This window comes from Myotis lucifugus, unplaced genomic scaffold (genome assembly GCF_000147115.1).
Source record: "Myotis lucifugus unplaced genomic scaffold, Myoluc2.0 scaffold_331, whole genome shotgun sequence".
NCBI classification, from domain to species: domain Eukaryota; kingdom Metazoa; phylum Chordata; class Mammalia; order Chiroptera; family Vespertilionidae; genus Myotis; species Myotis lucifugus.
Genome location: NW_005871379.1, coordinates 35,904 through 41,667, shown reverse-complemented (window position 1 = coordinate 41,667; position 5,764 = coordinate 35,904). Strand labels below are relative to the sequence as shown.

The 5,764-nt window shown below is 49.6% G+C and overlaps 1 long non-coding RNA gene across 1 annotated transcript; it reads right to left on the bottom strand.

Moving 5' to 3' along the window:
- Nucleotides 1–625: 625 nt before the first annotated feature.
- LOC111828327 lies at nucleotides 626–5,511 on the bottom strand. The gene is made up of 3 exons (XR_002832163.1): nucleotides 4,552–5,511; nucleotides 2,467–2,668; nucleotides 626–868 (listed from the first exon to the last, which is right to left on the bottom strand). It is a non-coding gene; the product is annotated as an uncharacterized LOC111828327 (long non-coding RNA).
- Nucleotides 5,512–5,764: the final 253 nt, after the last annotated feature.

The following is a 5,764-nucleotide window of genomic DNA, read 5'->3' as shown; positions in this document are numbered from 1 at the left end:
GTACATCTACACAATGGAATACTACGCTGCAGTAAAAAAGATGGAACTCTTACCATTTGCAACAGCATGGATGGAACTGGAAAGCATTATGCTAAGTGAAATAAGCCAGTCGGAGAAAGAGAAATATCACATGATCTCACACATTTGTGGAATATAATGAACAACATAAAATAATGAACAAAAAATAGAGTGGGGGGGGAATTCTAGAATATAATAGAAGCAATACTGTTATTTGCAGATTTTTAATATTTCCTACAACTTTTGTGACATCATACTATGTTAGTACAGTTTTGGTAATATTATTATACTTAAAATCCTTTTATTCTTGAAATATTAATGTTTATTGCATGTAATATTATATGTAAGATCATTTTTCTTTTTTAAAAAAATATATTTTATTATTTTTTTACAGAGAGAAAGGGAGAGGAATAGAGAGTTAGAAACGTCAATGAGAGAGAAACATCGATCAGCTGCCTCCTGCACACCTCCTGCTGGGGATGTGCCTGCAACCAAGGTACATGCCCTTGACCGGAATCAAACTTGGGACCTTTCAGTCTGCAGGCCGACACTCTATCCACTGAGCCAAACCGGTTAGGGCAAAATCATATTTCTTGAATAATGGGTGTTTATTGCATGTAACATTATATTTAAAATCGTTTTTCTTGAGAGAGAAAAAGACTCCTCCCTTTGGAACTTTCAGGTCCCACATGGACAAGCCAATTGGCACAGTGACAATGTCAAAGAACAGAAGGAAGGCTACCAGGTAACGACAATCAGCATGATGTTGAAGAATCGGGTCTTGATCGTGGCTCCCGCACCCCCTCTGTCTCCGTGTAGACGCCTCGTTTCCCTTTCAGTAACGAGGCCCCTGTGAAGAAGAGAGGTCGTGCACACGATGTTCAGGACTGACGAATATTGAGGGACAGGGAAGGGGCTGAGGCAGGTGTGAGCCCTTGAGCAGAGCCGGGGGAGTGTGAAGCCAAGCAAGATACTGCCATGCTCTCCTCACCACCTCCCAGGTACTGTCTCACAGACTCATGGGAATATGAATACTTAAAACCTTACTTTGAAATAATTTCACATTTACATAAGATTTGCAAATATAGTGTAGAAAGTTTCAGTAGACGTATGTATACCCAGCTTCCCCCAAAGTTAACATCCTGCATGACCCTGGTGACCTTTGTCACATGAAGAAATGAGCAGTGGTACAGGCCTGCTAATTAAACTCCAGGTTTTATGTGGATTTTACTAGTTCAGGAACTGTTTTTATTTATTTATTAAAATATACTTTTCTTGATTTCAGAGAGGAAGGGAGAGGGAGAGAGAAACATCAATGATGAGAAAGACTCATTGATCAGCTGCCTTCTGCACATACCACACTGGGGATCAAGTCTTCAACTCAGGAATGTGCCCTGACCAGGAATCGAACTGTGACCTCCTGGTTCATAGGTCGACGCTCAACCACTGAGCCATACCGGCCAGGCTGATCTTATACATTTAAATAGGCAGACTATATGAAGCTGTTTTTTTAAAAAAGCAAGCAGGTTTCCACCTGAGGGGGATCTGATGGAAGTAGACCATGAACTTGGTGAGGAACAAATGCTTCCTGGACCTGCAGCCAAGGCACCGGGACTCGCCCTGCCCCTCCCTCCTGCTTCTCTCTGTCACTTAGGTCCTGTCTCCTCATCACTGGTGTGCACCCCGCACCCTGGGTTTAATCTCTGCTCACAGCTACGAGAGCCTTCCACGTGCCCAGTACCATTCTCGACCATTACCCACATTATCTTCGCGTTTACTCCTCCGTAACCTTCTGAGGTACATGTGGTTTTACAGGGATGGAGGGAGACAGAGTGAGAGCTGGGGCGAGGGGAGAAACATCGACTAGTTGCCTCCTGACCTACCCTGACCAGGCTGGGGATGAACCTACAACCCAAACCTGCAACCCAGGTACATTCCCTTGACCCGGAATCAAACCTGTGACCCTTCAGTGTGCAGGCTGACGCTCTAACCACTGAGCGCACTGGCGGCCAGGGCATAAACAATTTTGATTGAATCTAAAGGCCCCAGGGAAAAGGTCTTCAAGGTATGTATGCCACCTTATGCTCAACACGGACCCTGAGAATCCTGGGCTGCAGGGGCTGCCTGGAGGCAGGTGGTACAGTGGTCAGTGCCTGGGGGCCCGTGGGTTTGGAGTCACTGTTGGCAGATTGCTCATTCTCTCTAGACTTCAGTGCTCGCCGCTGCAGGGACTGGACCAAGTCCGGTGTGGCCTGCTGTGAGATAGCTGCCCGCCTCTCAGAGCCACGCAAGTCCTGTCATTGACATTTGGAGTCTACAGGTCAGCACAGCCACCTGTGCTTCAGTCACACCTAGACTTGTGCATCCTGTCCATTGTGTCATCACTAGACCTCATCAAACACCTTGTGAAAATCTTGTGACTAAAAGGCATCACCTAAATTTACCAACCTTGTGCCTGTCTGGAAGGGTTTAGTATAACATAGAAGCAGCATAGACTTCTACAGGTGACGGCTTTGTTTTCTAAACACAACGCAAGCAGGGGCACACTGGGTCGGTAGGGCTTCCCGCTCCTGGGACATTCAGTTTTATTGCTCAGAAGACAGGATGGTGGGTATGCAGTCTTCTGAACGGGCAGAGAGAACCCTATGTGCTGGAAACCAAGATCAACAGCAATTAATATAAATGTAAGGAGTCTGGCAGAAGGCTGACCAGGACTCCTTTGATATTTACAGGGTGAATATTTACATTTTATTACCTACTGCTGACTCAGTGGCCTAAAGCAAACTCCCCCCAAACCTGATAATCTTACTGTTTACTAAACATTACCATTGATATGTCTGTGAGCATTCCTAAAAGGCAATTGTGTATTCTAGTTAATAAAAGCAGGCGGGAACGGAGACTCAGTGTAACTTGACTACTACAGTCGAGTTTTTCCCTGGCTTCCCCATAATTTCAAAATTAATATTTGTCTTGTGTGTCAACTTGCGCGTCAGCTCTTTCTCCAAGCCTTTGAACCCGAAAGCCACGCTGGCCGTGGCCTTTCACGCCTATGAGCACCAACCACTTCTAGGCATGCAAGAGTCTCAGGTGTGGGAGCCTCTTCTTCAATGTGGACAGCAGCCTTATAAATATTCAAATGATCTTTCACGTGGATGTTTCTTTCTCTCTCTCCCTTTTCACTCTCTAAAAAATCGATTAAAAAAAAATCCTCGGACAAGTGAGGATTAAAAAACAAAACAAAACAACTCAAAATGGTGTTAAGTAAGGATGCATGTCCATTTGCGCCTAAGTTCAAGAAATGAACAGCACAACCCTTCCAAGTGACAGGGGGTAACCTCATCATGATTACACAATGAACATAAAGTGTTAAAGACCACTTTCGTTGGAATTGACGGAGACGATGAAATCATTGTCCCTGCTTTAACGAATCTAGTGGCCTGAATTTCAGCCCTGAAATTTAAGCCAATACCACCTTGCGGGAGGTGGGGCGGGTGGCTATTTTGGGACAGGGGGACTTGCAAAAATTCTAGGTGCATGGATGTGGTCCTTTATTTTTTGGCTTATCGTCTCCTCTTACTTGTTATTTGGAGTTAATTATAGATTCACATGTAGTTGTAAGAAAGAACACAGGGACATCCTTTGCACCCTGGATCCTGCTTCTCCCAGTGGTAACATCTTGCAAAATTATAGCACAATATATAAACACTAGAGGCCTGGTGCATAAAATTCGTGCACGGGATGGGGGTGGGGGGTGTCCCTCAGCCCAGCCTGCACCCTCTCACAATCTGGGACCTAACCGCTCACCTGCCTGCCTGATTGCCCCTAACCCTTCTGCCTGCCAGCCTGATTGCCTGGACCCACCTCCTCTGCCTGGACCTGCCTCCTCAGCGAAGACAGACCTGGGGGGTCCCCAGGCCTCACCGCTCAGCCTCGGCTGTGTGCACAGCCATCTTTGGTGCCACCTAGGCCAGTGATGGCAAACCTATGACACGCGTGTCAGAGGTGACACTCGAACTCATTTTTTTGGTTGATTTTTCTTTGTTAAATGGCATTTAAATATATAAAATAAATATAAAAAAATAAGTCTTTGTTTTACTATGGTTGCAAATATCAAAAAATTACTATATGTGACACGGCACCAGAGTTAAGTTAGGGTTTTTCAAAATGCTGACACGCCGAGCTCAAAAGGTTCGCCATCACCGACCAAGGCTATTATTAGTATAGATTGATGCAATGACACAACCCACCAAGTTATTCAGATTCCCCCAGTTTACATGCATTCCTGTGTGTGTGTATTCAGTTCTGTGCAATTTAATCAGTCTGTGAGAATTCACATGGCCACCACAGTCACCATACACTTGAGACTGATTCTTACAGGCATACTCCCTAAGTGTCAGTTCAAAATGGAAAAAAGGGGGCGGGGGGCATTCATGGGGCAGTAAGCACTGCCCAGCCACAGGACAGGTGCCAGGGGAGTCCGCACTCTTATTTCAGTTGCCTGGATGTCACAGAGATCCGCCCTGGTATTCTGACCATAGAATGCAGATCCCTCGCTTGGCCGCTGAAGAAAGAGACCAGAGTTGAAATTCCTCATCTTGGCTCTACAGTGGCGGAGCCCAGACAAGGCCCAGGGCCCTCGGAGTCTGTCCAGTGCTGTCCCGTCTGGTCCTTGCCGCCCACTCCCAACCTCATCACCTGCTACAAGTCCCCGGGTGGATGGAGCTGCTGTGAGGAAACAGGTGTTCATCAGCATCCAGCTTCATAACGACAAAGAGCAATAAAAAATTGTTTTTTGCAAAGCATGCAAATAAATAAATGCTATTTCTTTATTTCGGACCTTTATGGAAATTGAAAAGGGGCAGGCAGAGGTGGCACACCCGTTCAATTCAGAAACATTCAATGACGCCAGCCCAGCGAGCGCTTCCCCTTTGTCGAGGATGCAGCCCCAGGACCCTAAGTCCTGGTGACAGGCTTCCATGAAAGTGAGAGCAGGGTTTGAAGGGAAACTTCTGGGATGTAACTACAGGAAGAGCCAACAAGAAGCCGTTCCTCTTCTGGGCCGGACGCCGCAGGAGGGGGTTTGTGGAGGACGGGCAGTCCCTCCTGGGGACAGGGCCAGCGGGGGGCCCTTGGCGGAGGGGGCGCCCCGCCCATCTCTCCAGCCGGAAGTGTGCGCGCGCGCGGCCCGCTTCCGGGACCCGCGGTCCCGATGCCCGGAACTCGGGGCCAGGTGCGTCCACGCGGGGCCGGCCGGCGGCGCGCGGCTCCCGTCCGCTTCCGGCCTCACCTGCGTGGCCCCAAGTCCGCGCCCAAAGGCGGCGCAGGGCCGGCCGCGCGCTCCAAGATGGAGGCGCCAAGGCCTGCGGCCGCTGTCTGGCCCGCCCCGCGCGGGCGCTTCCGCCCCCTCACTGGCCGCGCCTCGATCTTCCCGGAGGCGGGCTGACGGGCCCCAAACCGGCCTCCGGTGCCCGCGCGGGAAGACGGGCAGGACCCGAGCCACAGCCCGGGCCACCCCCGGCCCCGAGAGCGCATCCCGAGCGCGCGCCCCTCTCGCCCCGCGCCGCTGGGGAGACCCGAGCACGCGCCCCAGCGCCTCCGCCCGCCCCGGCCCGGCCCCCGCTCCGCCCTCTCGCCGCTCCGCCCTCTCGTCTTCAGCCCTTTTCGGCCCCTTCCCGGGTCGGCCCGAAGTTTCAAGTTGTAGCGAATGTTTCTCTGTTGGGCTTGAATTTTTTTTCTCCTCTTACAG